This window comes from Ambystoma mexicanum, chromosome 4q, assembly GCF_040938575.1.
Source record: "Ambystoma mexicanum isolate Mex_15411 chromosome 4q, UKY_AmexF1_1, whole genome shotgun sequence".
NCBI classification, from domain to species: Eukaryota; Metazoa; Chordata; class Amphibia; order Caudata; family Ambystomatidae; genus Ambystoma; species Ambystoma mexicanum.
Genome location: NC_090928.1, coordinates 467455598 through 467472200, shown reverse-complemented (window position 1 = coordinate 467472200; position 16603 = coordinate 467455598).

Genomic DNA, 16603 nt, shown 5'->3' with positions numbered 1-16603 from the left:
GGGGGGGCGATTGTTAGAGAGAATTCTCTGTTTAGGCTGAATTTCCTAACCTAGCGAGTTCCCCCAGCAGCTTTGCTGGATTTCTGGAGTTTGTTTTTTTCCATCCTGCCAAGAGTGAGACTCTTTTCTCCCCCACTCTTGGACATGAATGTGGTTAATTCCTTTGAATGTGTTCTATGGGCTATGGGGTCTTTTACTCCATAGGGTCTCATGTGTTTTACTATGTGTGTTACACCGCACCCTCTGTGCCGTAACACTGGGGCGTCCTAGAGGATCCCCACCATAGACTCCATACCCTGGGACTGACTATTGTCTCCCAGGGCATGTAAAGTCACCATTGGCTTTACTAGACCTAAATTTACTAACAGAACTAGTACAAACCCTCCTATTGTGGACGTACTAGTAGGGGTGATTCGATTACCCCTGGGTCTGTTATTCGAGGGGGCACTGTCCTGTCCCCCCTCGTCGAGTTTTGGCTGGTGGCAGTGGAAACTACTTGTTATATTCGACCCCAAATATAATTCTATGGGATTCTTCCCATTGTTGGAGGCTAATACTTTTTCCCGTTAGTCTCTGACATACCGCCGGTTTATTTGTCTTAAATAAATCTACCGGTCGGTATTTTCTGCCAGAACTCGGTTTTTAAAATGGCGTCTGTGTTCACCTCTGTAACTCCGAACCAAAGGTTGAGCCCTTTATTCCACTTTTGGCGGGCTTCTACACCGAAGCCCTCCAGAGTGGTGCCATTCTGTCTGGGTACCACAGGGAGTGTGGGAGGGGGTTTAGGCACCCTGGACAGAGTTGCCTTGCCAACTCAAGTCGCACTCTGGTGTGATTGGCCCAAGTGGTGAGCCACCCCGCTCACCACTTAGCGTGTTTTGATTGACAGCTAGGCTGAATGAATGGGGGTTTCCTGCATAAAAGCAGGGCTTTTGGGACTGGATCTTCAGAAGTCGCCACAGGACCTAAGAATCCGACGAGGGTAAAGCTGAGCCGACCTGCAACGACGACACCTCCGGTGGAGCCCTGCTGAACTGTCTCACCACTTCCCAACGACAGAGGAGATCTCCCGGCTGGAGAGTCTTCTTCCCCTGACTGGTGGGAACAACCAGTCCCTTTGCTTTTTCTTCGCTTCCAGGGCGTAGTGGTCGAATTGCCTGTGCTGAGCACCCTGGCAACCGGATAGCCACTAGCCCGTACCACGACCAAAAGGTGGTGCCTTGTGACGGAGCACTCCGTGGCTGGTCTCTTCCCTGGTGGTGCAACGATCTTCAACTTTCCTTCGACGACGAGACCATCTCAACTCTTGGCAAAGCCCCGACTTGCATCCACCACCAGGAACAACTGCCCCCGCCGGTGCTGTCTCTCCACATACAAGGTACCGTGTCCGCCTGGCTTCCCTTGTGACGGTTATCGTGAGGTGTCTTAATCCTTGCCCTCCAGACCTTCTTAACTTTTTGTTCTAAACTGGTCCAACCTTTCTGTGACAATTTGCTACAAAGACTCAAAGTGCATTTCCACTGTGATACTTTTTGGGACATATCGCCTTGCCTCTTTCCGAGTGGGCCTGGCCTCTGAACGTTGTGATCCACAGTAGACCCTGCCTTACTTGCCTTGCATTTGCTTCGTAAAAGAGTTTGTACCGAGTTGGTTGCATACCCTGCCTTTTCTCTCCCGTTCTAACGAATATTAGAGTGCCATCTAGGTTAAAGCATTCACCTGCAAATAAGTGGTGCCGTTGAACCTAGACTTGTCGAAATATTGTTAGAGGAGTGAGATACTTATAGTAATTGTAATTGAAGGTGTTTGCCGTATTAGTGCCAGTGTGTTTTTCATAGATGTGTTTTTATAAATAAATAACTATATATCTTTACACCCAAGCTCTGTTCCGTGTCTGCTTGTTTCACTGTGTAGATTGCCCTATTTTCTATACTCCACATACTGCCTAACTCTTCTTGAGGGAAGTCTGACTGCTCAGCCACAGCTACCAAGTGAATCTGTGTGGTACAGACTGCTACCAAGTGGGTTTACTGCCAAACACTTGTAGGCCTAAATCTTTTGCAGTGGTCCCAGATGGAACTGCACAGGTTTCCGCTTAACAATGCCCCGTGTGTCTCTCCCCCTCCCTCCCACCCCCCGCTCATGCCCCTTGTGTCTCTCTCCCTCCCGCTCATGCCCCGTGTCTCTATCCCTCCCCCGCCGCCCACCCACCGCTCATGCCCCGTGTGTCTCTCCCCTCCCCCCACCCCCGTTCATGCCCCGTGTGTCTCTCCCCCTCCGCCCACTCCCGTTCATGCCCTGTGTGTCTCTCCCGTCCCCCCACCCCCCCGCTCATGCCTGTGTGTCTCTCCCCTCCCCCCACCCACTGACCCCCCGCTCATGCCCCGTATGTCTATCCCTCACGCTTCCCACCCCCCACTCATGTCCTGTGTCTCTATCCCTCCTGCTGCCCACCCCTGGCTCATGCCCCATGTCTCTATCCCTCCCGCGGCCCACCCCCCACTCATGCCCCCTGTCTCGATCCCTCCCGCCGCCCACTGCCTGCTCATGCCCCGTGTGTCTCTCCCCTCCCCCCCACCCCCACTCATGCCCGATGTGTCTCTCCCCTCCCCCGCACCCCCGACCCACCGATCATGCCCCGTGTGTCTATCCCTCACGCTGCCCACCCCCCGCTCATGCCCCGTGTTTCTATCCCTCCCGCAGCCCACTCCCCGCTGCCGCCCCGTGTCTCTATCCCTCCCGCTGCCCACCCCACGCTCATGCCCCGTGTCTCTATCCCTCCCGCTGCCCACCCCCCGCTCATGCCCCGTGTCTCTATCCCTCCCGCCGCCCACCCCCGCTCATGCCCCGTGTGTCTCTCCCCTCTCCCCCACCTCCGCTCATGCCCCATGTGTCTCTCCCCTCCCCCCTCCCCATACCCCCTGACCCCCCGCTCATGCCCCGTGTGTCTATCCCTCCCGCCACCCACCCTCCGCTCATGCCCCGTGTGTCTATCCCTGCCGCCGCCCACCCCCCCATGCCCCGTGTGCCTATTCCTCCCGCCCATCCCCCGCTCATGCCCTGTGTGTCTATCCCTCCTGCCGCCCACCCCCTGCTCATGCCCCGTGTGTCTATCCTGAAATGCCGCCCACCCCCCGCTCATGCCCCGTGTCTCTATCCCTCCCCCTGCTCATGCCCCGTGTCTCTATCCCTCCCTCGCTCATGCCCCGTGTCTCTATCCCTCCCGCCGCCCACCCCCCGCTCATGCCCCGTGTCTCTATCCCTCCCACCGCCCACTCCCCCTCATGCCCCGTGTCTCTATCCCTCCCTCCGCCCACACCCCGCTCATGCCCCGTGTCTCTATCCCTCCCGCTGCCCACCCCCCGCTCATGCCCCGTGTCTCTATCCCTCCCGCCGCCCACCGCCTGCTCATGCCCCGTGTCTCCCTACTGTTCCCCCCACCCCCTGCTCATGCCCCATGTCTCTCTCCACTTCCCCCCCACCCCCCGCTCATGCCCCGTGTCTCCGCTGTTCCCCCCACCCCCCGCTCATGCCTCGTGTGTCTCTCCCCTTTCCTCCACCCCCCGCTCATGCCCCGTGTCTCCCTTGTGTTACCCCCCGCCCGTGTCTCTCTCCCCTTCCCCCCACCCCCCGCTCATGCCCTGTGTCTCTCTCCCCTTCCCACCACCCCCCGCTCATGCCCTGTGTCTCTCTCCCCTTCCCACCACCCCCCGCTCATGCCCTGTGTGTCTCTCCCCTTCTTCCCACCCCCGCTCATGCCCCATGTCTCCAACCTTTCCCCCCACCCCCCGCTCATGCCCCGTGTGTCTCTCCCCTCCCCCCCCAACCCCGCTCATGCCCCGTGTCTCTCTCCCCTTCCCCCCACCACCCGCTCATGCCCCGTGTGTCTCTCCCCTTCCCCCCACCCGCTCATGCCCTGTGTGTCTCTCCCCTTCCACCCACCCCCCGCATATGCCCCGTGTGTCTCTCCCCTTCCCCCCACCCCCCGTTCATGCCCCGTGTGTCTCCCCTGTTCCCCCCAACTCCCCGCTCATGCCCCGTGTCTCTATCCCTCCTGCTGCCCACCCCCTGCTCATGCCCTGTGTCTCTATCCCTCCCGCCGCCCACCCCCCGCTCATGCCCCGTGTCTCCCTACTGTTCCCCCCACCCCCCGCTCATGACCTGTCTCCCCTGTTACCCCCCCGCTCATGCCCCGTGTCTCCCTTGTGTTACCCCCCACCCCCAGCTCATGCCCCGTGTCTCCCTTGTGTTACGCCCCACCCCCCGCTCATGCCCCGTGTCTCCCTTGTTCCCCCCACACCCCACTCATGACCTGTCTCCCCTGTTACCCCCCCGCCCATGCCCCGTGTCTCCCTTGTGTTACCCCCCACCCCCAGCTCATGCCCCGTGTCTCCCTTGTTCCCCCCACCCCCCACTCATGACCTGTCTCCCCTGTTACCCCCCCCGCTCATGCCCCGTGTCTCCCTTGTGTTACCCCCCACCCCCAGCTCATGCCCTGTGTCTCCCTTGTGTTACCCCCCACCCCCCGCTCATGCCCCGTGTCTCCCCTGTTCCCCCCACCCCCCACTCATGACCTGTCTCCCCTGTTACCCCCCGCTCATGCCCCGTGTCTCCCTTGTGTTACCCCCCACTCCCAGCTCATGCCCCGTGTCTCCCTTGTGTTACCCCCCACCCCCCGCTCATGCCCCGTGTCTCCCTTGTGTTACACCCTCACCCATGCCCTGTCTCCCCTGTTACCCCGACCACCCGCTCATGCCCCGTGTCTCCCTTGTGTTTCCCCCCAACCCCCGCTAATGCCCCGTATCTCCCTCCTTTCCCCCCACCCCCCGCTCATGCCCTGTGTGTCTCTCCCCTGCCCCCCACCCCCACTCATGCCCTGTGTCTCTCTCCCCTACCCCCACTCCCCGCTCATGCCCCGTGTCTCTCTCCCCTTCCCCTCCACCCTCATGCCCCGTGTCTCTCTCCCCTTCCCCCCACCCCCTGCTCATGCCCCGTGTCTGTCTCCCCTTCCCTCCCACCCCCCGCTCATGCCCTGTTTCTCTCTCCCCTTCCCCCCCACCCCCGTTCATGCCCTGTGTGTCTCCCCTGTTCCCCCCCACCCCCTGCTCATGCCCCGTGTGTGCGCCCTGTTCCCCCACCCCCGCTCATGCCCTGTGTGTGCCCCGTTCCCCCCACCACCGCTCATGCCCCGTGTGCGCCCTGTTCCCCCCACCCCCGCTCATGCCCCGTGTCTCCCTCGTGTTCCCCCCACCCCCAGCTCATGCCCCGTGTCTCCCTCGTGTACCCCCTCACCCACGCTCATGCCCCGTGTGTCTCCTGTTGCCCCCACCCCCGCTCATGCCCCGTGTCTCCCTCGTGTTCCCCCAACCCCCACTCATGCCCCGTGTCTCCCTCGTGTTCCCCCCACTCATGCCCTGTCTCCATCGTGTACTGCCTCAGCCCCCGCTCATGCCCCGTGTGTCTCCTGTTGCCCCCACCCCCCGTTCATGCCCCGTGTGTCTCCTGTTGCCCCCACCCCCGCTCATGCCCCGTGAATCCCTCGTGTTCCCCCCACCCCCCACTCGTGTCCCGTGTCTCCCTCCTTTCCCCCCACCCCCCGCTCATGTCCCGTGTGTCTCTCCCCTCCCCACCCCCGCTCATGTTTTGCATCTCTCCCCTTCCCCCACCCCCCGCTCATGCCCCGTGTGTCTCTCCCCTTCCCCCGCTCATGCCCCGTGTCTCTCTCCCCTTCCCCCCACACCCGCTCATGCCCCGTGTCTCTCTCCCCTACCCCCAACCCCCCTCATGCCCCGTGTCTTTCTCCCCTTACCCCCCACCCCCGCTCATGCCCCATGTCTCTCTCCCCTACCCCCCACCCCCTGCTCATGCCCCGTGTCTCTCTCCCCTTCCTCCCCACCCCCGCTCATATCCTGTGTCTCTCTCCCCTTCCCCCAGCACCCGCTCATGCCCTGTGTGTCTCTCCCCTTCCCCCCACCCCCTGCTCATGCCCCATGTCTCCCTCCTTTCCCCCCACCCCCCGCTCATGCCTCGTGTGTCTCTCCCCTTTCCTCCACCCCCCGCTCATGCCCCGTGTCTCCCTCCCCTTCCCCTCCACCCTCATGCCCCGTGTCTCTCTCCCCTTCCCCCCACCCCCTGCTCATGCCCCGTGTCTCTCTCCCCTTCCCCCCCACCCCCCGCTCATGCCCTGTTTCTCTCTCCCCTTCCCCCCACCCCTGTTCATGCCCTGTGTGTCTCCCCCTTCCCCCACCCCCACTCATGCCCCATGTCTCCCTCCTTTCCCCCCAACCCTCGCTCATGCCCCGTATGTCTCTCCCCTTCCCCTCCAACCTTACTCATGCCCCGTGTCTCTCTCTCCTTCCCCCCACCCCCGCTCATGCCCCGTGTGTCTCTCCCCTTTCCCCCTACCCCCCGCTCATGCCCCGTGTGTCTCTCCCCCTCTCCCCACCCCCGTTCATTCCCTGTGTGTCTCCCCTGTTCCCCCCACCCCCTGCTCATGCCCCGTGTGTGCGCCCTGTTCCCCCGCCCCCGCTCATGCCCCGTGTCTCTCTCCCCTTACCCCCCACCCCCGCTCATGCCCCGTGTCTCTCTCCCCTACCCCCCACCCCCTGCTCATGCCCCGTGTCTCTCTCCCCTTCCTCCCCACCCCCGCTCATATCCTGTGTCTCTCTCCCCTTCCCCCAGCACCCGCTCATGCCCTGTGTGTCTCTCCCCTTCCCCCACCCCCTGCTCATGCCCCATGTCTCCCTCCTTTCCCCCCACCCCCCGCTCATGCCTCGTGTGTCTCTCCCCTTTCCTCCACCCCCCGCTCATGCCCGTGTCTCTCGCCCCTTCCCCCCACCCCCGCTCATGCCCGTGTCTCTCTCCCCTTCCCCCCACCCCCCGCTCATGCCCCGTGTGTCTCTCCCCTTCCCCCCCACCACCCGCTCATGCCCCATGTGTCTCTCCCCTTCCCCCACCCCCCGCTCATGCCCCGTGTGTCTCTCCCCTTCCCCCCACCCCCCGCTCATGCCCCGTGTCTCCCTCCTTTCCCCCCACCCCCGCTCATGCCCCGTGTGTCTCTCCCCTTCCCCCCACCACCCGTTCATGCCCCGTGTATTGCCCCTGTTCCCCCCACCACCCGCTCATGCCCCGTGTGTGCGCCCTGTTCCCCCACCCCCGCTCATGCCCTGTGTGTGCCCTGTTTCCCCCACCCCCGCTCATGCCCCGTGTGCGCCCTGTTGCCCCCACCCCCGCTCATGCCCCGTGTCTCCCTCGTGTTATCCCACCCCCCGCTCATGCCCCGTGTCTCCCTCGTGTACCCCATCTCCCCCCGCTCATGCCCCGTGTGTCTCCTGTTGCCCCCACCCCCGCTCATGCCCCGTGTCTCCCTCGTGTTCCCCCCAACCCCCACTCATGCCCCGTGTCTCCCTCGTGTTCCCCCCAACCCCCACTCATGCCCTGTCTCCATCGTGTACCCCCTCACCCCCTGCTCAAGCCCTGTGTGTCTCCTGTTGCCCCCACTCCCCGCTCCTGCCCCTTGTGTCTCCTGTTGCCGCCACCCCCCGCTCATGCCCCGTGTCTCCCTCGTGTTCCCCCCACCCCCCGCTCATGCCCCATGTTTCCCTCGTGTTACCCCCCACCCCCCTGCTCATGCCCCGTGTCTCCCTCATGTTCCTCCCCACCCCCCGCTCATACCCCGTGTCTACCTCATGTTCCTCCCCACCCCCTGCTCATGCCCCGTTTGTACCCTGTTCCCTCTCAGCCCCCGCTCATGCCCATGTGTCTCCCCTGTTCCCCCCACCCCCCGCTCATGTCCTGTTGTGTTCTCTTTATACACCCCGCCTTCCCTTTCCATGGTGGCCATCTTGGTAAAAGATTTTCCTTCCTACACCGGAACGCCACAGGCGTCCCGGTGTAGGAAGGAAAATCTTTTTTTTTTTTTACCACCCGGCGTTCCCACTTTGAGGACATAAGATGTTAGTGGTCTTCATCTATTGAAAAGGATGTTATGGTGAAGTTGCACTAATAAAAACTTTTAAAATTTAGTAAAACAAAATGTTACAGGGACGTTATGGTTAAGTTGCACTAATAAAAACCTATGAAATTCACTGAAAAAACTTTGTTAAGGGGACGTTATGGTTAAGTTGCGCTACTAAAAACCTATGAAAGTCCGTGAAAAAACTTTGTTAAAGGGACGTTATGGTTAAGTTGCACTACTAAAAACCTAAGAAATTCAGTGAAAAATCTTTGTCAAAGGGACGTTATGGTTCCAAGTAAAACCGAAAAACCCTTGAAATTCAAAAGTTATGGTAAGCTAAGCAACCATAACTCGCGCCACCACCGTGCACTGCTAAGACTAACACCCAGGACATCAAAGATGACATCACAAATGTCATTGATGACATCACTGATGACATCACATGTCTGGCTCACTCTTTTTTCTTTTGCTGACATATCTAGGCCACATGGTTTTCTTCAGTAACAGTCAGAAACTAAAAAATGTATTTTATTTGTAGACGTATCCTTCAAGTAGGTTCTTACAGTAATTCCCTTAGAGTCCAGTCACATCATATGAAACATATACATACGGGAAGACACAAGCTTGAAAGACAGCAATCCTTTTTGTGCATTAAGATAATCAATAGACTTATGAGCACTTTCTGATAGTTCTGTTGTTTTTTTTTATGGCTGTACTTTCCCTGTACATGGTCATATTTGTATACATTGTACTCACACTACTTTCCTTAGGGTCCAATCACATCAAGTGATACCTATACATAGGGTAAATAGCAGCTTTGAAACAGAGCAATCATTTATTTGCATGAAAATAATCAGTTAAGTTATGAATTGTTTCTGCTACTACTTGTGCTTTTTTGCTAACTTCACTTTCCCTGTATATACCCATATTGGTATGTGTTCTTGTTTCTTTGTGTTTTGTCTATAGTAATGAATTATGTAATACATGTGTTTTATTAGCTACTTATTACATATTTCACAGTACACAAAAATCTATTAAGAAAACAATTATCATTTCATTATTCAACATATTAACATTACAAATATTATACCTTCATCTTGTACACGACACACAATGTTATGTTTCTGTATGAGTAGCTTAGTATACTAGATAGACCCCCATAATAGAATTCTATTTATATCAATGCATCGTTCAATGCACTAATTAGGGTATGATATTTATTGCAATGATCCTTGACACTTGTTTCGCAACATTATAATAAGAATCCCTTGTACACATATTTCATGAAAAGTACATACACATGTGATGTCATCAGTGATGTCATCAATGACATTTGTGATGTCATCTTTGATGTCCTGGGAGTTAGTCTTAGCAGTGCACGGTGGTGGCGCGAGTTATGGTTGCTTAGCTTACCATAACTGGCGAATTTCAAGGGTTTTTCGGTTTTACTTGGAACCATAACGTCCCTTTGACAAAGTTTTTTCACTGAATTTCTTAGGTTTTTAGTAGTGCAACTTGACCATAACATCCCTTTAACAAAGTTTTTTCACTGAATATATATATATTTGAGCCAAAACAATTGGCTTTGCCAATGCTTTTTATTAATAGGAATTTATCACGTTACAGAATCAGGGGCACACATATTGAGTATAAATCAGGCGCCTTAAGACACTCTTGGTTGAGCATTTTCATTACACCTATAGTTGGTATATAGTTGCAAATACGCCATTACCTTAGAGAAGACTGCTTCGAAATGACATAGCCTTCCACTAAAAAGCACACCACTAGCTCCAATGGATCCTGGGGCAAGGATGTTCAGATGGGGAGGGCCAAGTATTGAGTGGGAATGATCATATGGACTACCATTCCAAATAGTCCGCCCTTACATTCCATTTCTCTCCTAAAATCACTTCCATGCCAATATTTACAGCTTGTGGGCAACGCTTAATGTGCCACCTAATTGCCAAAACTTTAAAAAGATTGGCGAATCATCCCCTAAGCATCTCGTTATTGTGCAACTTTTTAAACTTACTATTCCAGAGCTCTCAGGTTTCAAGTGGCAATGATTTAGAAGGCCAGTTATTCCCAGTTTGCTCCCTTTAGATCTTGGGACTTGTTCTTTACTATCTGAAATTTAGGAAAACTACAAGTCCCAGAATTTCAAGCAAATACAGGACAGGATGGCCTACGCACGCATGGCCACAGGAAACCTGTGAGTTCTGTGATTCCTGCCTCCCTGTCAAGTCAGGCAAATTAAATATTTGAGCTCAGATTGCAATGTTATATGTGAGCTATAACACACTTCCAGAACCGTTTTGGTTGGGCCCCTGTCTGCAAACTAATTCTTAGGGTGTTATATTGTGATTAGCCCCTAGCCACTCTTCTTTCCAGCCTCCACTCAGTCTCTAAAATGGGGTAAACTGAAAATAAAAGAAGTCACTGTGAATATTTGAGGAACAATTATGGGAAATAAAAGGATACAACATGTAGCCACTAAAAACGCATTCACAAAGAGTGCATTTGCTTTGACAAACTAGAAATGGAGGGCACAAAACGCAGCAACACGCAGCGAAAACAGCATTTGCAATAATCTATGAAATGATCAAGCATATGGAAGAATGTACTTTTTGGTAGCTGCTACTGTGCAAATATCTGAGATAACATAGTGTGAAATCCTGGTTGTAGATCAATATTGTGGCGCTTATTTCCCATTGCCCACAGTTTCAAAATATATTTACCAAAGATATTAATAGATTGTATACAAATTATGTATTGAGAAACAATGGAGGTCATTACGAGTTGGGCGGTAAGGGGTTAACGCCACCGGTAAAGGTGCCAGAGCCGTCAACCCCTTACTGCCCGATTACGAGGTCTCCTTACGGGTCCCACTAAGGCCGCCTGGTAAAACCAGGCATCCTTAGCAGGTCCTGCGAGGAGACCAGCATGCTAACAACGGGCCCGTTATTAAAGGCCGGTTGTTAGCATGCTCCCCATTCCCATTGAGCCCTATGGGGGCTTGTGTTTTCATGGGTGATTTGACCTGTGGTGCACTTTGCCTGCATGCTAGCTTCCCAGTCATGGCAGCCAAACTTTGGAATTCTGTGCCTCTCAATATTAGAAATCTATCATCACTTAACCTATTTAAACTCAAAGCTAAACACTGGCTAGCCGCCTCAGATGACTGCATGTCCTACTGAATAGCTGATATCCCAGTTTGACATGTATGCTAATCTGCTCTGTTTCTTGATTTCTATGCTCTATACTATGTTTTTGGATTCCCATGCTCTGCACTATGTCCATGTAATGTTGTAACCATTGTTGAAGATATGTGCCCGGTAGCCTCTGGGCCTGGTTCTGCGCTATACAAATAAATACAACACAAAATACAAATACAAATGCTTTCCAAAATGCCAAACAGGGAAAGCAGGAGTTGCTGGGTTGTCCCTGCTTCCCATGTTCAGTATTTTGGAGTTTTGGGGTGCAGGGGTGTCCCCCACTTCGTTAGCATTTGCGGCGGGGGACATCAAAATAAAAAGAACATTGTAAATGGGGACACCCCAGCAGTTATACTGCAGGCAGTTTGCCGCAATAAAAATATAAAACATCAAACAACCCCAAACCAGATGCCCACATATGCTAGGGTAGAGTTGGCAGCCAAACATGGGCACTGCAGAAATGCTACCGTGTATGCGTCCATCACGTGACCAGTGGTTGAAGTGGGTGGGAACGGTCGGGAGCGGTGCTCCTCTACTTCTTTTAATTAAGATTTACCGTTCCTATACTTTAATTTTAAAAAGAAACCGTTCCGGAACGGTTTTGTTTAAAAATAAAAGTGTAGGACGAGGTTGGAACTTGCACTTTCAGTACACTGCACAGGACGTTCCTCTAAACAGCAGGCGCATGTGTTTTAGGGCTTTTATTGTGCATGGGAGGGGTCACGGCGATGGGGTCTATGGGGAGCAGTGCCGGCCAGTAGGGAACATAATTCTACTACTTCTTTTTGTACACTTCGACCACTGCACGTGACATGCTTTCAGGGAGTTGGTTGTGTGCTGCCTGAGTCCAAATCACATTGATCTCACAGTACACACCACTGTATAAGAGGGTTTCACTGCAGTGCCAATACATCCATGTGTGGCAATGGCATGCAAGAGACATCTCATTGGATGCATTCACAGTGTCATGCATGCATATAGTTCATTTTGAATGTAAATGATGACTCACAGGGCCACAGTCATCATTCCCTGACCCTGTGTGCCAGTTTGACATGGATGAGCAACAATGTCAGTGCAAAGACGCATGAGGCTGTCTTCCATACAGGAGCAAATGTGAATGGCCAATAGATGTTTCAGTGCAGTACATTCCACATTTTGAGTGTCAATTTAGCAGCGGCCATGCAAGCATGTGCTGGTCATTTCCATGTTGCACTGTCCTCACATATGATAGAGGTGCATGTGATCGTGATCAACACATATCAGGTGGCTGACAATGGCGGTAGGGGAGAAAATGGAGACACACATGCCTGCATGCAATTTTGGGTTAGCACATGTACAGGTCAGACATCCACATGTTGCAATAAGACAAAGTTGGAGTAGGGTAAGGGCTCACTGATGATGCACCAACCTCCATCCTTCCACTGATGAGAATCACTCTCAATCACTCTTGATCCTACAAACCATGCCATGTCGCATGGCCTGATATGCCCTGGCATGATTGCACAGGTCACAGAATGCCATTCATCAGTGCCTTACAGGTTACAGTGTGCTCAGTTACAATGTGTGGCTGGCCATTTCGGCCAGGTACTCATACCTCAGAATGTTGTTGTCTGTCTTTGTGCAGGTGATGAGGCAGCAGATGCAGAGGTAGATGAGGAAGAGGATCGGGATGCACGACAGACTGCCAGTAGATTCTGGGGTGTCATGCCCTGTGAGAATCCCCAGGTGCTACAGGCACTCCTCAATAGGGTTGCAGACACTTCTCCTGACTCTTCAAACTTTGCAGATGAAACTGCTGAATCGGATTTAGAGGACTCACTGAGGTCCATGTAGGGATTGCCAATGGGCAGTCTGGATGGAGACATTGAGTCTGAGAAGATGAGCCAGGAGACACGGGTCCGCTCAGTGGGAAGCCCTGCGTCAAAGGTGGTTACAGCTGCAAGTTCACCTTTGCCTGGGTCAGAATCAGCAGCAGGGGCTGTTGTCCAATGGAGGGTTGCTGACCTGCAGCCTATTACAGGGGTATCACTGTGACAAGCCTGGATCCCGGCATCCCATCCTCGTTAGCCCCACACACATGGTGGATGTGTTCATGACAGACAGTCTGGAAGGGGAGCAGCAGATGCTGTGTACAACCATCCAACATGGTGAGGTCATGTTGGATTTGGCCGGAGACTTCCATTGCAAGCATCTCCTTAGCATCTGCACAGGATGCACAGCATCTGGCCTCTCGGGCCCATCAGCAGTGGTTGATGAACACCTTGATGAGGACATTGTATGCAGCCTTGCAGCCCAAAAGGCTCTCCCACAGACTGGGCGTGGGGGCCAACATCAAAAGCCAGCAGTCTGATCTGGCGTCTCGGTGGGATTCCCTGCATAGAGATGCAGTGGCCCACAGAAGAAGCCTGCAGCTGGGGATGTTGTCCTCTGGAACATCCAATCGCCATAACACATGATTAGCTGTTGGCTATAAGGTCCCGCCACGGCCTAGATATTTATTTATTTATGTATTTTCCACTTATGTGGACACCCCCAAAGAGTGCACATTTTTTTTAACCCCTCCAAGATGGACTTTCTGCATTTTTTTGTTGTCTCCGTCCAGAGTGGACTTAATTTCTTTTGAGAAATTGAAATGTTCCCCATACGACAGACTTCAAACTTGGCAACCCCCTGTTTGCTTTAATAAAAGCTGTAAAACAGAAACTGGTGAGAACAGAACACGTGAAACAAGTCTGTTGACACTGTTTTGTTTGTATAATACACAATGCATCAAAGAAAATGTATGCACGTCTGAGACGGAACACATGACCTTTGAATTTAGATAATCATGGGTTTGCCACTGTCAATTGGCCATAAGAAAACATTGAAATAGGGCATGAACATTGTAAATGGCCAGATGAAAGGCACTGAGGCGACAAGTCCAGACTGATGTCTGTGGATGGAGGAAAGTGGATTTGTTGTTTAATGTAATGTTGCTGCTTTGAGCTTTTTTTAGTTACTTTTACTAACTCTATCACTTATTATTGTGGTAAATGATCCACCGAGAGTGGATTTGAGACTGAATTTTGGTACTATTGAGTAGTTTTAATATTTGTATATAATAAAAACATGTATTTTTGTGCAGTAAACTATTGAGCACAGAAATGTTCCTGCAGGAAGAAAATGTTTTGAATAGAGCATGACTGAGTGAGAATGATGTTAATAGATGTTGAGTCAGAGTCACGAGAAACACATGTGTCTCCCACAGGCATTCTTTTTTTTTCTACCTTGAGTGATGGGGCATTGCCCTCTCGTGGCTTTTGGGAGTTAGGGGACTGGACATGCAGCCTTGTGCAGTGCAGTCAACTGCCATGGTTCAGTGGACTGCAACCGTCTCCCACTTACAGGTGCAGATTACAATCCACATTGATTTACTTTTGTGCAGTCAGCATGAATGACTCCTTTAGCTGGTCCAATCCAATGTCCTATGTTGTTGCAATTATCTTGCCTCATCCAGTACCCGCACGCCCTAAGCGGTACACCTAGCACCCTTTTTCCACCCTAGTACCCATACCCTCTTCAGGACACTGGCCCTCCATGCCCCAATGTGAAGGCACATTGTTAGGTGGATGTGATGAGCTACCCCCTACTCTTCCAACTGTGCCAGAGCCATCTCCCCAGCCTTATCAGCTCACTTGACTTGTCCTGCTACAACAATGCAGATGACACCCAGAACATCTCCAAGATCCACAAGACCCTGCATCTCCCCATCCTGACATCACCGTGTGACTCACAAATTTCCAACCACTGCCTGACAGCTAACCAAGTCTGCCTTAATCCTGGGAAAACTGGAATTCTGATTTGCAGAAACATAGCACACTTCTACCAATCCACCCCCTGCCTGGGCTCCCTGATCCCACTTCCACAGCATCCAGCTTAGTAAAGAACCTGGGATGCACATTGGATTCTGACAGAACTCACAATCACCACATTAACAATGCATGTATATCCTGCCATATACACCTCTGCATCCTCAGATGATTCTTCCCTTACCTCTCCTACCCTCACTGAGTCACACCAATGTTGGCTATTATCCTCTGCTTCCTAGATTGCTCCTGTACCATTTATGTGGGTGCCCCTGCCTATCAGCTCAGAAGGCTACAACAGATGTAGAACAACACAGTCTGCCTCCTTCTTGCACTCACCCCCAGGGAACACATGACTCCTGCACTCCAGGTGCTCCACTGGCTGCATCACCTTCAAGGCCATTTGTATCACCAACTGTGCCCTCCATGAGAGGGCCCTGACTTCCTACAACATTAACTCACAGGCTACCAATGCAACAGAAAGCTCAAATCAGGCGGTGCACTCCTCCTTGTTCTCCCTTCCTTCAATTCCACTTTAATTCAGAATCCGCCAAGTGGAGGACCACCTTTCCTTCTGGAAGGCACTCAAATCCTGGCACTTTCTTTCTCCAATTTGGACAAATCCACACCCCATGCAAAGTACCAGCACAGATTGTCCTGCTGGGTGCTTCCTGCCAGCCCATGGCTGTGTAGTACTACATGTCATGCCTGTGGTGGTTTTCATGGAGTCTGGCATTTTTTGGCCAGTGGGGTGCCTGGCTAATAGGAGCACATCAGCTGCCTTGCACATGGATTGCAGGGCATGGATTGCAAGGCAGCCTCCCTAAACTCCACAGGACCGATTTAGCACACTTGGACCATCTAGATTTGGACTGCTTGACACATGTGCACCATTGACAGCCTTTACATGTATTCCACATACAAGTCACTGGTTCTTTACTGTTGTTTTTCTATATGTTTTCCCATCTTGATTGTGTTGCATGACTTTCATTTCACAATTGTTCTCCAATCTTGCACTGCAAGTGACTGCACTCTATGTGATTGTATATTGTGGGTGAATGCCTGGGAAACATCCTCCACTCCCCACAGCCTCTGTTCATCTGTTGTCCCTGCAAGTGTAATTCCTGCCCCCTTCCTGTGAACAACTCATTCTGGGGGTGGGCTCTGAGGAACCAGCAACAGCTGGGGAGTGATGACCTGTCAATGTACTATTGTGTCCAAAGGGGGAGGCAGATGGGTGGGCAGACTCTGGAGTGTCGGTGCCACAGCCTTATATGCATGAGGACCTGGGTCTCTTTCTGGGTTGCCTGATGTGCCTTGTTGACTGTGTGAGTTGGGGGCTGAGAAGCTGAGGAGTCCCCTTTAGTAGGTACACCTTATTTCTCCCTGCTTGCACTTCATCTTCTGCTGCTTCTGTTCTCATTCACCCTAAACCTGCTCTATTTTACCTGCAGTTGGCCCTTCAGCCTCCCTGCCCCTGATTCCTTCTTTTCCTCTACTTCTGTCTCTGTCTCTCAGCCCATTATCTCAGCCCTCACCCTATCAAATAGCCCCCTTCTCTACCCTCATCTTCCCACCAGCTAATT